The 17,469-nt window shown below is 38.6% G+C and overlaps 1 protein-coding gene across 9 annotated transcripts in view; it reads left to right on the plus strand.

The window, feature by feature from the left end:
* The window catches only part of ACSL4 (acyl-CoA synthetase long chain family member 4), a 112,393-nt gene that overhangs the window by 51,217 nt on the left and 43,707 nt on the right, over positions 1-17,469 (plus strand). For 5 of the 9 annotated variants that reach the window (XM_013064832.2, XM_004769042.3, XM_004769048.3 and 2 more), the window contains one exon: positions 10,531-10,585. The gene's annotated coding sequence lies outside the window, so the exon portion shown is untranslated. Of the gene's footprint in view, positions 1-4,415; positions 4,491-10,530; positions 10,586-17,469 lie in introns of all 9 variants that reach the window. The other 4 variants (XM_013064830.2, XM_004769047.3, XM_004769045.3 and 1 more) reach the window with 1 other exon arrangement.

Genomic DNA, 17,469 nt, shown 5'->3' on the forward strand with positions numbered 1-17,469 from the left:
GCAAAAATCACGTGGAGTTTGGGAAGTTTTGGTCATCACACAGGAGTACTTTCTTAAAGCAACAAGCATTCCAAGTATTGTTCAGATCCTTAGTATTTAAATAGAAACCTTATAAATTCAGAACCATCCATGTATCAATACATTTCTTGAGTAAATTTGGAAGAAAGGGATTTAGTAAGTCCGGTGTTTGATATGATGTAATCTATTTGGCCAAAATGTTTAAAAATCGGTGTCATGAAATTGTTGGTCCCAAGTCAGGAATCACCAGTGTGACAGTAATTTTCATCTATTAAAACTGTCTTCCTCCCAGTGATTGTTTCATAATGGCAAAGCTATACCTTAGGCAGACCTTACAAGTAGGATTTATTGATGTTTGTGACTAAAAAAATTCTTATTTAAATGTGATGGTACATCAAGAATTTTTAAAGAGAATTTCCCCTCTTGATGCTGTTGTTAATTTAATCCTACGAAACAGAAGGGATAGGGACAGTGCACTTGTTTTTTGCTGTTTTCTAATATTCTATTTTTAAAAAATTATTTATTTTTTTTTAGTAATCTCTACACCCAGTGTGGAGCTTGAACTCATGACCCTGAGATCAAGAGTCACACGTTCCTCCCACCAAGTCAGCCAGGCACCCCTGTTTTCTGGTATTTTTATATTCATCTTAAGAGTAAAACTAATCAATACTGATTACAAAGAAATTATTAATTCCTTTTTTAAATTTAATTCTATCATTTTTTCAGTGTTCCAAGATTGTTTATGCATCACTCCCAGTGCTCCATGCAATATGTGCCCTCCTTAATACTTCCCACTACCAGGCTCACCCAACTGCGCCCCCCCAAAACCCTCAGTTTGTTTCTCATAAAGAAGCAGATAAGATGTTTTCCTAATGTTCTAGAAAGTAGATCCTATTTTAGTTTCTGTAGTCATTGGGAGGGGAGAGAGGGAGAAGAGTTTCTTTTTGGAGACTAGTTCACTACTCCCATCTTAGAGCCCATTTTAGCTCTCTGAAAGTGTACAAGTTTCATATACGTACATATGTGTGTGTGTGTGTGTGTGTGTGTGTATGTAAAGATACTAATGATAAGGGAAGCATTTATATAATAAAATGGGTGGTAACCTAATACTAAAGTTGGGAGTATTTCTGTTGGAATTGCAACTAGACTCTGTCTTCAAGCTTGGGTATAGCATAGCATACATAAACATTGCTTCAAAACTGAGAAAGCAAAACAAAGAAACTACCCCCAGAATACTGCAGATTTAACTATGTGAGGAAATATTCATTGTTGTCATGGATATGCAAGTGATACGTTCTTCCAGTAGTGACAAGAATAATCTTTGAGTGGGTGCTAAGGGCTCAGTTGGTTGAGCAACTGCCTTCAGCTCAGGTCCTGATCTTAGAGTTCGGGGATCGAGTTCTGCATCGGGCTCCCTGCTCGGTGGGGAGTCTGCTTCTCCCTCTGACCTCTCTCCTCTCATGTGCTCTCTCTCTCAAATAAATACAGTCTTTTTAAAAAAATACTTAAAGAATAATCTTTGAGTTATGAGTAGAACAAAGGACTTTCTGTTTGGCTAACATTGATTATCATCATTCTAAAATATAATCATAATTTTTTGGTGTAAATGTTTTCCCCTGATATCTGCCAAAGATGATAATGTAAACAGAAAGTCTAGTTTAAAAATAGTATATTTTTATATACTATTAATATATATAATATATATCACATGTCATATTATATATTTTTTCTATACCATTAATATATGTATTAACAGTATATATTTTTATATACTAAAAATAGTACAGAATTGTCAAACTACTATGTTGCACACCTGAAACTCATATAACACTTTGTCAACTATGGTTCAATTTATTTTTCAATAAATTAAAAAACAGTCACAAATAAAATGAAGGCTGATGTTAATTGTGAAGGAAAAAATAAAGACTTCAACCAGCTGAATTCTCTGACAAGTGTTAGATTATTTCTCTTATCCATTCCAACAAATATTTGATGCTGTTTCCAAGCCCATGTGGGGAACAGAGATAATAGGATGCAGTCCTTTTCCCAAATGAGCTTACTGTTTAGATAAGTGATTAAGATAAATTTATAAATAGTACAACTAACTTCTGAAATGCCCTCCCTTCAAAATCCTTCTTGTCACCTGAGTGGAAGGCAAAGAGATGATGCCCATTTGGGTAATGGATTACAAGTTTCAAGCTTTTAGGGAAGAGCTATAAAAGTTCAAAAGAAGACAAGACATGTTAGCTCAAGGTATCAGTGAAGATAAACCAGAAAAGGTGGCTTTTGAGCAGAATTCTGGATACAAAGAAGGGCATGCATAAAATCTTTGACACAGGAGAATTTCAGAGAATGTCAGCTTTTTTTCACCCCCAAGGTGGTAAGTGATTTCTTTTGGGTAGGATATAGGTAAGGTAGATATTTTTTCTTATTCAATTAAAAGATTTATTTTATAGTAAAGTATTTAATGTTGCTGATAGGAGTATAAATAGGTGCAGCCTTTCTGGAAAGTAATTTTATAGGTATATATCAAGAGTTTTCCTTTCCCACACTCCCCACCATCACCCAGTCTATCTTTGACTTGGTAATCACACTTCTAGGAAATATGAGGGAGGTTTTTAAATCTTGAGGAGGGAAGATCACCCAGAAGCCACAAAGGAGACTACTGGTACATGTTATTACTTAACACATAAAAACCAATGTTTGGCCCAAAGCACCCAAAATAAGAGAAAATCTATACCAGGAACAGTATCTGTAATATATCAGAAAAAGGGTCTATTTCCTTAATATACAAAGGGCTCTTATGAATCACCAAGAAAATATGAATAATAAAGTGAAAAAATGGGCAGAGTTACTGGATTCATATTCATTCATATAAGAAATTTAGATACGTGGGGCACCTGGGTGGCTCAGTAGGTTAAGCCTCTGCCTTCAGCTCGGGTCATGATCTCAGGGTCCTGGGATCGAACCCTGAACTGGGCTCCCTGCTCAGTGGGAAGCCTGCTTCTCCCTCTCCCATCCCCCTGCTTGTAGTCCCTCTCTCGCTGTGTCTCTCTCTGTGTCAAATAAATAAAATCTTTAAAAAGGAAAAAGAAATTTAGATATAGTGGAACATTTTAATATATTCTTTGAAAAATATAAAAAAAAGTGTTTTTGGTACCTGTTGAATAGAATTCACTTCATGGTTGGAGGGGATATGGAGATATGGGCATATATTTTTAAAAGATTTGTTTATTTGAGAGAGAGAGAGAGCACACACAAGTGCATGGGGATGGGGGTAAGAGGGAGAGGAAGCAAAATAATCCTCAAGCCTGCTCACGAGGACCCTGAGATCATGACCTGAGTTGAAATCACTCAACAGACTGAGCCACCCAGGTGCCCTGAGATGGGCATGTTAATTTTGGTGGGAATGTGAAATGGTATCTTCTCTTTTAGAGGTCATTAAAATTTGGGGGGGATGGGAATAAACTTTAGACTTTTACAAAAGAGTTGCAAGGATAGTACATCATATTCATGGGCTCTTCACCTAACACCTTGTGTTACTATTTTATATAATTATAGTATAATTAATTAAAACTAAGAAATTAATATTGATATAATACTATTAACTAAACTACAGACTTTACTCAGATTTTTAAAAATTTTTTTAAAAGATTTTATTTATTTGACAGACAGAGATCACAAGTAGTAGACAGAGAGGCAGGCAGAGAGAGAGGGGAAAGCAGGCTCACCGCCGAGCAGAGAGCCTGATGTGGGGCTCAGTCCCAGGACCCTGAAATCATGACCTGAGCTGAAGGCAGAGGCTTAACCCACTGAGCCACCCAGGTGCCCCAAGTCTTTATTCAGATTTAATCAGTGTTTCTACTAACATCTTTTTTCTGTTCCAGGATCTAATCTAGGCTCTCACATTACATTTAGTTATTATGTCTCCTTAGTCTCTTCCCTTTTTTTAAAGTTTTTATTTTAATTGCAGCTAACATACAGTGTTATATTAGCTCCAGGTGTACAATATAATAATTTCACACTTCCTTTATCACATGGTGCTCATCGTAAGCGTCCTCCTTAATCCCCATCACATGTTTCACCCAGCGCCCCACCCACCTCCCCTCTGGTAACCATCAGTTTGTTCTCTGGAGTTAGAAGTCTGTTTCTTGGTTGATCTTTCTGTTTCTCTTTTTTCCCCCTTTGCTTGTTTTGTTTTTGAAACTCCACATATGTGTGAAATCAGTATTTGTCTTTGACTGATTTCCTGTAACTTAAGACTCTCTACCCCTCCTTAGTCTCTTCCATGGCAACTCCTCAGTGTTTATCTTTCGTGACCTTAACAGCTTTTAAGAATATTCAGGACTTTGTTGAATGCCCCTAATTTGGGTTTACCTGATGTTCTTTCTTGGTAGCTCAAGATGATGTAATTTGGGCAAGAACACCATAGGAAAGCTGTGTTGTGTTCTTCTCAGTGTGTCCTGTCGGAGGTATGTGATGTTCATGTGCCCTGTACTTGGTGATGGTAATCTTGATCACCTTGATCTCAATTGTGTTTCTCCACAGTAAAGTTACCATTTTTTCCTTTGTAGTTAATAGGTATTATAAATACTTTATTATATTGTATTAATATATATTTGGAGGTGGTATTTTGAGACCATGTATATATCCAGTTTCAACTTTAAACTTCCACTCACCAGTGTTAGCATCCATCAGTGGATTTTGTGTGCAGCCAATTATTACTGTAGTGCTTTTTAAAAAATATTTTGTTTACTTGAGAAAGAGAGAGCATGAGCATGGGGAGGGGCAGAGGGAGAAACAGACTCCCCGCTGAGCAGGGAACCTGATGTGGGACTTGATCCCAGGACCCTGGGATCATGACCTGAGCTGGAGGCAGACACTTAACTGACTGAGCCACCCAGGACTTTACTGTAGTGTTTGATTGGAGATTTTCTATTTCTATTTCCTTTATTCCTTCCACATTTATTAATTAGAACTTATATAAGGAGGTTTTGTCCCTTCTCCCTCCTATACTTATTTATTTGGTCCATCATTTATTTTATTTATGTGGACTCATGGATGTTTACTTTATTCTTTTGGATATAATCTAATACTATCATTTATATTGTTCACATTGTTCTGATTTGACCACTGAGAACTCTTTTGGGTTGGCCCCTGTGTCCTTTTGGCACATCCCCATCTTTTTTTTTTAAGCACTTCCTTACTTTCTGGCACCAGAAGATACCAGGTTCAGCTGGCATTTTTCCTGCCTTGGCTCTGGAATCAACTACTTCTCTAAAGGGCCCTGGTTCCTTTTACTGGAGAATGGTAATTGGAAACCCAAGATCTGGGTACTAGGTATGATCGCTGCTACTGAGTATCTTTGCTTCTAGATCTGGAGGGCAATTTTAAAAGACTAGAACCTAAAATGGACACATACCCTTTTGACCCAGAAATTCAACTAGAAATATATCCTATAGACACAATGGCATAAATATATCATTAAGGATATTCTTTGCTGGAATACCATATACCTGTTTAAGAGTATTTTTTAAAGATTTTATTTATTTATTTAAGAGAGAGCATCAGCAGAGGGGAGGGGCAGAGGGAGAAGCTGACTACCCACTGAGCAGAGATCCCAATGCCAGGCTCAGTCCCAGGATCCCCGGATTATGACCTGAGCCAAAGGCAGATGTTTATCTGCTTAATCCAGTGATCTACCCAGCCATCTCTAACTGTTTAGAAGTAGGTAGATCTATGTATTCTGGCATGGAAAGCCATGTAAGAGAGTCATATTTTTAGAAAAGAAAGTTGCAAACCTGTGTAGATAGTATTCACTTTTTGCTTAAAAATTGTACGTGTGTGTGTGTGTGTGTGTACCTCTGTGCACACATGTTTATTAGACTATGTTTACAAAAACATCCCCAGGAGTACCCACCATACTACTGAAAGCTGTTATTTCTGGAGAATTGAATATAAAAGATACTTTCACTTTGTATTTTATATTTTGTAATGTTTGTTTTTTTTAAAAAACACATTATTGAGATATCATGAATATTTAAAAAAAACATTTTGTTTTAGGTTATCTAACTTTTCCATGAACCAGCATTCTAGTCTATGACAGCCTAGAATCATCTCCATATTTTTTACACTATTACATGATAGTTTGGGGTAGTTTTATTATTTAGGTTATAATACTTGTTTTATACATTTTAATTTTTATGAACCAAGTAACCTATAAGCCTATGAAACATTTAAGACTCTTGAACTGCCAATACTTTATATATTCTTAAGGGGAAAAGAAAAGATTCTACTACAGCTTAGATTCTGAGTAGTACCCTCTAGTAGTTTGATTGGCTTGTGATAGCTACAGAGGCCTGTTCTAAATGTCATTTTCTTCTTCTTTATGACTTTTTAAAAATCATTTTTTAAAAAGATTTTATTTATATATTTAACAGATAGAGATCACAAGTAGGCAGAGAGGCAGGCAGAGAGAGAGAGGAGGAAGCAGGCTCCCTGCCAAGCAGAGAGCCCGATGCAGGGCTCCATCCCAGGACCCTGAAATCATGACCTGAGCTGAAGGCAGAGGCTTTAACCCGCTGAGCCATCCAGGCGCCCCTTAAAAATCATTTTTAAAATAAACAATATTTATGGAAACGTCAGAAGCTGTTAAAATCAGCGCAAAGAATACAAAAGTATATAAAACAAAACAAAAAAATTAAAACACAAAATGCACCTGTAATGCTGCCACACAGCAATTGATATTTGGTGTGTATCTTGCTAATTTTTCTATGAACATGTACCCACTCAAAGAAATGCATATATCATGGAGTCATACCTACTGTTTTGTACTTGCCTTGTTCTTGATTTCAATATTGCTAACCTTTGAACTGTATTATAGTTATGGCAGTTTTCATCCATTAGTGGATACATGACATACGCACATCTCTCTGAAGCAAGACCTGTGAAAGACCATTGCTGAGGAGATTGTTCTATAAGGGACTCACCAGAATTTACTTTTAGATTTGGACACTAAATGCTCAGGACTTTGTTAATATTTCCCACTCTTTTTGAAACATTTTCTTTTAAACGTACTAAGCTTGGTTCTTGAGACATTAATGACAGGAGGAAGATTGATTGTGCTTTAAACATTTCCAACAGATGTTATCACAAGTTGAGTATTGGCTTTACTTCTTGAAGAATGTTTTCAAAATACTGGTTAGCAGACTAACTTACTTGCAACAGGGCAAAAACTAAGCACAGTAATGGTTTGTTTTGAAGTCTGTCTCAAAATATGAGGGTTGTCTGAAGTTGAACAGCCCTGCCTTGTATTTGTGGTTGCTTTTTCCTTAATCACCATCCTGTTAGCTGCCTGGACACTGTTTTGCTCCGTGGTATTTGATGAGTAAGGCTTTCTCAGGGCTGCCTCATTTCCTAATTGAAAGACGATAAACTCTAGATGCTGTATTCTCTTTTTTTCATAGTATCAGGTGATCATTAAGTCGAAACAAACTGTGTTATATGTTTCAGTCTGTTAAAAATTGGCCTTGCGAAGAATTTCCAACTTCCTTGTGCTAACAAAAACTTGCATATATATGTGAAAGTGAAAAGTGTATTCCAAATTTGCATTCTAATTTCAGCCAGATCATTCCTATTCCTAGTCCCAGTCATTTGTAAGTGGAAGCTGCAAGGTGGTCATCTGCTTAGATCTTTCATACAAAATTATGTCTTCAATTTATTTTAATAGAATGACTCTAAGAACAGGGTGCTATTTGGTAGGGGGAAGCTGGGGGAGAGAGGTTACGTTCAGAGTGTTTTTCCATTGTGTAGAAAAAGTAAGGTGAGGAAATGTGATTTAGTTCCCTTCTATCTGCTGGGCAGCGGTGGCTTGTTTTTGTTTTGTTTTAAATGATGAAATAAATGTCCGTTAAATGTACAGATGCTAGAAAAAAATCAGGACAGGACTTTATCCCTGTCTCTTGTATTTAAGAACCTCTGAGAGTTTCTTTGTCTTGCCTGATTGATGGAGGACTGTGAGACTGGAAATGAGCAGAAGGTGGAAACTGGGGCTCTCATCCAGCTGAGAGAATTCTCTGACACTTCTGATTTACCTCTCCATCCTCTCCTTCTATGGTACCAACGACCAAGTATAAACTATCCTTTACAAATATTTATGGATGAAATTATTTTCCAAATTAAGCTAGTGGATAGTTTTGTATCTCCCCCCTGCCACCCATAGGTCTTTAAATGATTTTGTAGAAAGTTGGTCTTTGTTGTTTATCAGTTACCTGAATTAATCTGTGGGGGAAATCTATCCATTTGTATTTAGAAATACGAAGTTTTTCTTCTCCAACATTCTCTTCTTGAGCTCTTCGGACTTTATTTGAGTATGTATGTGCAGAGATTTACTCTGCTTATGTTAATATGAATTGTTAGCCCTGTGGGAGAAAAATAAGAAAATGTTAAGTAGCATGCCTTCCGTTTATAAGTAGTCTTAACCATCTGTGTTCACACATATACTGACACCGTCCCCAGCACACCCTCTCCAAAAGTAGATTGTGGATATTCACTTAAAGTGAAGAAATAGTTCTGTGAAACCAAACAAAAGGAATGCTCTGTTGGTGATAGGTCTGGGTGTAAATCATTCTTGCCCTCTTGTTCTGATGGTAGCAGGAGAGAAAACGAACTGAGTTAACACCAAGTAGTTAGTGTGGTCGTTAGCCATATGGATGTTTGCGACTTCCATTGGAATGTCTAGATTTTTTTTTAAAAAAAGTTTACTATTCTGGGTGTTCAGATGATAAGTTGTTTTCTCCTGCACTATACAAAATAGGTCAGTCCAAAACTTTCATAGCATGTATAGCTTCAAGAGCATCATAAAACTGATCTGTATGTTTGCTGAGGGAAGATGAAAATATCTGTAGGTTTTTGCACTGCTCTACAGTGCTGTGTTTTGATTTGGAAAGAATCTTGCACTGTTTAAAGGAAATTATTCATTTTGGATTTTGATGGGAAAATCGCTAGGCATGTGCAGGCACTTGGGGTTGAGGCTATCTGGATAGACTGACTAGTTTTCTGTGGTCGGACTTTATCCCTGAATGGCTCCTGTCCTGACTGGGACTGGGGGGTGGAATAAGAGGTACAAATAAAACTATTAACAGCATGACTCCTGCTTCTTGCCATTTTCTTTTCATTTTACTTTAACATTTTTTATTGAGCTATAATTGACGTATAATGTTGTGCAAGGTGCACAACATGTTGATTTGATACATTTATATATTGTTACGATTACCACCTTTGCTTTAGCTAACACCTCTGTTGCATCACATAATTATCATTTCTTTTTTTGTGGTGAGAACATTTAAGGTCTAGTTCCTTAGCAGTTTTGAAAGTATATGACATGGCATTGTTGCCTGTAATTACTGTGCTGGGCATCAGATCTCCAGAATTTACTCATCTTCTAACAGCCCTTTAAGAACATCTCCCTGGGTTCCCCCTCCAGCCTCTGGTAGCCACTATTCTACTCTGTTCCTGTGAGCGTGGCTTTTTTAGAGTCCACAAATGAATAACACCATGCCACAGTTGTCTTTCTCTGCCTGGCTCATCTCACAAAGGCTCAAAGTCCACCCTCAAAGTCCACCCATGTTTTTGCAAATGGCAGGCGTTCCTTCTTTCTCATGGCTGAATATATACCATTGTGTGTACATACCCATTTGTTTTACCCGTTCATCCATTGGTGGACACTTAGGCTGTTTGCTTATCTTGGTTGCTGTGAATAATGCTGCAGTAAACATGGCAGTGCAGGGGTGCCTGGGTGGCTCAGTGACTGCCTTCAGCTCCAGTCAGGATTCCAGAGTCCCAGGGTTAAGTCCCGCATCGGGCTCCCAGCTCCACCAGGAGTCTGCTTCTCCCTTTGACCTTCTCCCCTCTCATGCTTTCTCTCACTGTCTCAAATAAATAAATAGAATCTTTTTTAAAAATGGCAGTGCAGGTTTGTTTTTGATATCCTGTTTTCATTTCCTTTGGCTGTATATCCATAAGTGGGATAGCTGGATCATGTGATTGTTGCATTTTTAATTTTTTTACACAACCTCCATACCGTTTTCCAGAGTGGCTGCTCCAATTTACGTTCCCACCAACACTGCGCAGAGCTTCCCTTTTCTCCACAAACTCACCAAGGCTTGTTATTTCTGGTCTTTTTGATGATAGCCATTCTGACAGGTGCGAAGTGGTATCTCATTGTGGTTTTGATTTGCCTTTCCCTGATGATGAATCATGTTGAGCACCTTTTCATGTGCCCGTTGGCCATCTGGATGTCTGCTTTGGAGAAATGTCTATTTAGTTCCTCTGTCCATTTTTTCATCTTACCATTTTCCCACAGAGTTTTGACTACTGTTTCTTAGTCAGGCTAAGTTACTTTTCTGTGATCCTAATAGCATTACTTCTAGCTAGATGACCATCTCGAGTCATTTCTTATTTTGTCTTGGATACCTGTGTCAATGTACCCATTAATGTTGTCTTTTATTGCAGATTGAAATCACAAAAGATACATACACGTGTTCTTCTTAAGAGAAAAAGGAAATCTGTAAGTATTCTTTGAAAATTCTAAATTTGTCATTTTATCAGCTTTTGGAGGAAATTAAGTTTTAACTATACTAACAGGCATCTTGACTCTTTTTGTTGTGGAAAAACCCTGCCAATCTCCATGTTTGTGTTAAAAGGGCAATATTTGGAAAAGTAAAACAGGAAAACTTTTTACCCTGTACAGCTTCTAAAATTTAAACTACCACCCCTCGTTTTTGAAAGGGGAAGTGATAATTGAAATCTAAGTAAAATGTTTTTCCTTGAGTGATTACCGAAAAGTGGAGCCACAGATGGGAGTGTTCCAGTTCTGACTGGTGAGACTGACAGGCCGAGAGTCTTTGGCAAGCTAGTTTGCTTCCCTTTGCCTCACTTTGCTAACTGTAAGGAGGTTCGTTATTCTCGATGAGAGGATGTCTGTAGTGGTGGCTGCTCGCCCTAGTAAGCTGAAGCTTGTTCTAGTTACTGGTTCTCAAAACTGATTGAAATATATTTCTGATTTGCATAATTTTAGGTATTAGCTCTTTCCTTCACTGGAGTATCTTCTCTAGACCATAGCATGGAATACAAGAAACACAACAGCACTCTTAAAAGAAACACAATAGCACACTTAAAATTAGAGTCCTAGTGTTAGTCTTGGACCTTGAAAATTACCCAGTCCAGTGTTTCCCAAGCATCGATTTTTAGACCACTGGTGGTCAGTGAGGAGTTTTTCGTGGTCCAGGGTGAAGTGAGGAAAGTAAGGACAACAGGCCGTGCATTTTTTTTTAAGGTTAAACTCTTCCCCTTCAAATGATTTCTTGTCATTATAAGATCTGCCCATCTAATTTAGAGGCATTAAATACATTCTGTATTTTATGAAATGATTGTGATAGCAAATCATAGGGTTTTTTTTTAATGTCTATACCTGCCCCCCACCCAAGGCAGCTGTATCATTCCCTTCACCATCCTTCTTTGCTTTTAAAACTATGACAGGCCTGTGCTATCTTAGTATATGTGCTGCCGAAGCGAGCACAGGCCTGCGCTATCTTAAAATAAGAATCCAGTTTTCTCATTTTACAGATGAGGACACAGACAAGAGGTTATTTGATTTGTTCCATGTCTTACTGTTCAGCAAGCTGCTGAACCGGGACCAAAACCCTGTATATGATGCTGCCTCTCTTGTATTTCTGGTCTTCTGAGAATCACTTTAATTATAATTGATTATAAACTTGAAACAGAAGATCTAGTAGTTCTTAGGTGCTAATAACTATTTTTGAATTCTGAGTGTAAAGAAATTCAAGACTTAATGTTCTTGTGTAGCTTGGTACTAAAGTCTGCTGATGAGCCTGCATTAGAAAAATCTGAAAACATGGCCAGAGATTTTCCTCAGCAGGCCCAAATTAGCCGTCTCTGAATTCAGCTGCTTAGCATGCTACCCCATGATTCGGAAAAGTGGTGAGGTATCAGTGAGGCTAGTGTTTCCTTGGGAAATAGACTGTGGTGCCATCTTGAGGACAGTAGTATTCAGGCTTCTGTAGTTGACTTATTGTGCACAGAGTCTGTTTCCTCTTGCCTCCCTCCCCACCTCCATCCTCCTCTCTCCCCCACCTCTCCCCGCCATGCCCCACATGCACACACCCTACAAACACGGATAACCATTTAGAGCAGTCGGCTTACAGCCCATCTAGATAGGTAAAAAAAAAAAAAAAAAAAAAAAAAAAAATTACCAAGGCAGAGAGTAGGAGTTGCTAAACACATTGGCAGAAACATGTGCAGTTTGTACTCAGGAGTTTACAGATACTTTGGAGTGCCTTTGACACTTCAGAGACTCCTCTCCGATTGGTATAGCTGGGCCTTCGTTGTCCCAAATACACTTCCAAGCAGAAATACCTAATTCCCTTATCCCCCTCCCTCACTCACCTTAGTGAAGCATGCATGGGCCAGGGAAGCAAATGAACATGAAGAGAAAAGAATGGAAAGTATTCTTCATCCCCAGTATGGAGACATTAACTCTAAGAGTACTTTTCCCTGGCTTCTTATATTTAGCATCATGTGGCTTCCTCCTTTAGGGAAGAATCCTTTAATTTCTAAAATGTCAGATAGAGCCATAATGAAATGCTAAGAATTAAAAAAAAAATCTTGAACTTTCTGCAGTCTTTGGAATATCTGTGCTCTTCTTTTTCTTAGTGCTAATATTTGAGAGTTGTCTGAATGGCTACAGGATTTCAGTCTTAAACAGATTCATCAGTCTTTGAGTTCTTTTAATAATCTCATTTTAAAAGTATTTTAATACTGAAGCACAGAGTGAGCTTGTAAAAACAAAACAAAACAAGACAAAACCATACCACAGTTTCACATGGTGGCCATGTGGCTGAACTGTAGTGACTTATTTGGCCATTTTATAAGAAATGGCTGGGGCGCCTGGGTGGCTCAGTGGGTTAAGCCGCTGCCTTTGGCTCGGGTCATGATCTCAGGGTCCTGGGATCGAGTCCTGCGTCGGGGTCTCTGCTCAGCAGGGAGCCTGCTTCCTCCTCTCTCTCTGCCTGCCTCTCTGCCTACTTGTGATCTCTCTCTGTCAAATAAATAAATAAAATCTTTAAAAAAAAAAAAAAGAAATGGCTGAAGGGGTGCCTGGGTGGCTCAGTCGTTAAACATCTTCCTTTGGCTCGAGTCATGATCCCAGGGTCCTGGGATCGAGTCACACATCCGGCTCCCTGCTCACGGGAAGCCCGCTTCTCCCTCTCCCACTTCTGCTGCTTGTGTTCCCTCTCTCGCTGTGTCTCTCTCAGTCAAATAAACAAAATCTAAAAAAAAAATGGAAATGACTTAAGACTACATTGTTGCATAATTTTTAATAGTAAAGAGTACTGGGAAACAACATTAGCAAAGAACTAACCTGTCGAACTGGCTCCTCCTCTAGCAAATGTGGAGGGTAGGTCATGTGGCAGAAAAAGGAATGGTTGCAAAATTGTCACCACTATACAAAGTTATTACTAGGGCAAGTATTATGCTGGTCACAGGTGTTTTTTTTTTTCATCTATACTCACGGTTGGCAGCCTGCGGTTTGTATTGCTTTATTATTAATAAATAGGTAACATGACAAGAGAGGTAGGATCTCACTTGGATGCAAGACATTTATTATGACTAAAAGTTAAGTTTGAAGTTATTTTGAATGATTTTTGATAAGCCATGACTGTGTTCCCCTAGAGAAAAAAAATACCTGGGAAATAGAAGACTTTATAGACAAAATTAGTCTACGATGTGCCCTCTAATTTAGCAGCAGGGATCTGTCTACAGGGATCTGCAGGAGTTCATCTTCAGCAGTAGCCTAAGACGTTGAAATTGGCATTGTGCTACCTTACTCCCATTTTATAGCACTGCACTTCTCTGCAAATACGTACCCCCCAGAACTTGGTTTTCCTCCCTCTTTCCTGGTGTCTAATCAAGTTGGATTGGAACATCATGCTTGGTCAGTAGGTGCCACTTCTAGCCTGGTCTGTCCTCAGTATTCCTTTAATTTGAGTTTTGGATTAAAGCTCTACAACCAACTCCTGACTTTTGAAAGCTTCATATTTAAAAATGCAGCATGTTGTGTTCACTTGAAATGAGGAATAGCCGCATCATCATACACAGTGTATGTGAAGTGTGTAGGCAGCAACATTGGCTGCTGGATCTCCTCATTTCAACACATATAGATTCCAATTATAAGATCCTATGACCTAGAAAAAACATAATCTGATGCATGCTGGGGATGTTCTTAAAGCATTATGGGAGGGGACTTCTGCTGCACTGTGAAAGAGCATCTTCAGCATGGCAGCTGAGGTGCTTTCTTTGCTGGGAAAAGCTGGGAAGAGACTGGCAGGATGGCGACTTCAGGGGTTAATCCCTCTCCAGGTGAGGAAGTAGACAAGTTTGGGTAATCTTGCTGGAGACGCACCCAAAGATCAGTCGTGGTAGTGAGAGGCTTGTAGTCAAAATAGCTAGCTAGGCACAGGTGCGGTGTGTTGGGACAGGGCACGCATATATTCATCCTAGGTTTTTGTTTTTGTTTTTTGCTTTTTCAGCTCTCAAATGTATTTATTATAATTACTGTATATCGGGTCTAAAATTTGATTGTACAAACTATACTGTGTCAATTAGATTGGTCTGTCAATTTGAATCATGTGAGACTTACAAAGGGCAGGTGAATATATATTTCACATGATTATTCAGTCTTGCAAACTAACAGCAAGAAAGCCTACTAGCTGCCCTTAATGCCTTTTATTTTCTTAAAATAGTACCATTTTTAAAGTTTTGGTATTAAATATGAAGTGTATCATATTGTAATACAGCTCCTGTGAGGTTTGATTTCATTGACCAAATGCAACCATTCTTTAACATCATTTTTGAGCTTTCTCTTCTGTGTTTTAAAATCATTTGGAACTTTTTAATAGTATGTGAGAGAAAAGTTTTTTTTTTTAAAGCACTCCACCCATTTATAAGTCTCGGGGATGCAACAACTATGTAGAGATAGGATCTTTTAAAGTGCCACAGGTATGTTATCTGTTTAATCTCTTAGAACTTTTACTTATTTATTTTTATTTTATTATTTTTTTAAAGATTGTATTTATTTATTTGAGAGAGACAAAGAGAGAGCACAGAGGGAGAGGGAGAAGCAGACTCCCTGCTGAGCAGGGAGCCCCACTTGGGCTGGAACCCAAGACGCTGAGATCATGACCTGAGGGGAAGGCAGCCACCCAATGGAGTGAGGCACACAGGCGTCCCTCTTGGAACTTTTGTAATTGTTTTCTGATTTAATGTTGAGTGGATACAGAAGGCAAATTGTCTCTTTATTTGGTATTTAAATTACCCCTTTAAGTGATGTGTGACCTGAAAATGTAATTTCTTAAAGTAGCACTTACATAGTTAATCATTGATTTTCAAATTGATGCCTTTTTCATTTTCATAAGGTTGTTTGTAAAGGACAGATGACCTTTATCTGGCCTTATCGTGTGTTTCAACTTGGCAAATGCATGAATCCGTGCTTAGTGAAGTCTGTTTTCCCAGACTTTTGGGGGGAAAAAACATGTGGGCATTAATGGACTTCAGTTTATTAGTTTTTCTTTTTCATTCTTAAATTGATGTGTCACATGCTTCTGGGGGAGATGATTTCTTCTTTTAAATTCAGACTTTAATCAATATATAGCATTTGTTTACTTTGTGTACTAGAGCTTAAATGTATCACTAATGCTTTTTGTGTTTAAGCTAACTATCTCAGAGCATTTGAAGTAACTGGAATGAAATATTTAACATTAAACTTGACCTTAAGACAAAAGGTAAAATTTTATTTGATTTTCCCCTAAGCTTCTAGGACTCACTTGATACCTAGAGGATATTTTTTCACTTATAAAAATGCCTCGGGATATAGGCTGGATTAGTGCTCAAAATTGCTTCCAGGATTTCTTCATACACAAAATTTGTCATTGTCACCTATTTAGATTATACCAGTACGCCTAGGGTCACAGACAGGAGAGATGAAAACATAGCTTTAAAATCTATTTGAAGCTGTTATGATCTATTTAAAATCTATTAGACCTGGATCAGAATCCCTACTTCACTGGGTCACGTGGCAGAGACTGGTTATATCATCAGTAAAATAAGGGTACCACCTCAAAGGGGTTTCTTGAAGGATTCAGTGAGATAATGCATCTGGAGGACTGAGCACAGTGCCTAGCCCAGAGTCCATGCTCAGTGAGTGGTTATTCATCTGCTCTCCATATGAAATGGTAATCCTCAACAGGAACAGTGAACTGTTTTGTAACTAAAGATGATGGCCTGCCCTTTCCTGGAGGCCATACAAATGAATTTCTTGATTTCAAGGAAGCACAACTTCGAGTTCATGTCCTCCTATTGGGTAGGGCAGTAGGTATTGCTCTTCATATGCAGAAGGACAGCATACCTTAGTGAGAGGCATGGGTGAGAAAGCACGTAGTCCTCGCTGCATAGCCTTCATGCATTTAGAAGAGCAGTCTTTCACTTCTGTGCAACAGGCAGTTTTTCCAGTTTCATGTTTTTTATTAAGCAGCTAAAAACAGGTTAAGTTTATTATAGGGATTTTTAAGAGGATACCCTGTCCTAGAATGTCAACACAGACGAGTGATTTTTTTTTTTTTTAAAGGTGACAAAGGTTGGTGGCTTTCAGGCTGTTGTACTTGCGTACGTTTTTGCTTTATTGTTCCAGAGCAATGCCATATCCATTCTTTTTTTTAAATGGTTTTTTTTTTGAGATTTTATTTATTTATTTGACAGAGACAGAGATCACAAGTAGGCAGAGAGGCAGGCAGAGAGAGGAAGAAAAGCAGGCTCCCTGCTGAGCAGAGAGCCCGATGTGGGGCTCCATCCTAGGACCCTGAGATCATGACCTGAGCTGATGGCAGAGGCTTAACCCACTGAGCCACCCAGGTGCCCCGCCATATCTGTTCTTATTTCAGTCAGCAGATTTATGGCACCGCTAGTGCACAGAGGGACTGTTGTGGTCACTTAGTGTTCAGCAGCAGACTGTCAACCCTGCCTCATGGAGCTTAGCGGGACATTGGTAACAAATATGAAAAGGAAAGCATGTGGCATATTGGTGATAGGTGCTGAGGAGAAAAACAGAGTGAGAAAGGGACTGGAGGTGTTGGGGTGCCATTTTAGGATGGCTGCAGAAGGTGATACTTGAGTGAATACAAAAAGGAGCTGGACGAACATTCCAGGGAGAGAAGACATGTCCAAAGGGCCTGAAGCAGGGTCATGCCTGGTGTGTTCCAGAAACCACAAGGAACAGGTTGAATTAAAGCAGAATGAGCCAAAGGAAAGCATGGGAGATGAAGTCGGAAATACAAGAGAGCAGGGGAAAAGTCCCTGTCGTCTCATAGGGCAGAGTGA

Source organism: Mustela putorius, unplaced genomic scaffold, assembly GCF_011764305.1.
Source record: "Mustela putorius furo isolate JIRA1106 unplaced genomic scaffold, ASM1176430v1.1 tig00003901_pilon_pilon_pilon, whole genome shotgun sequence".
In the NCBI taxonomy this organism is placed as follows: domain Eukaryota; kingdom Metazoa; phylum Chordata; class Mammalia; order Carnivora; family Mustelidae; genus Mustela; species Mustela putorius.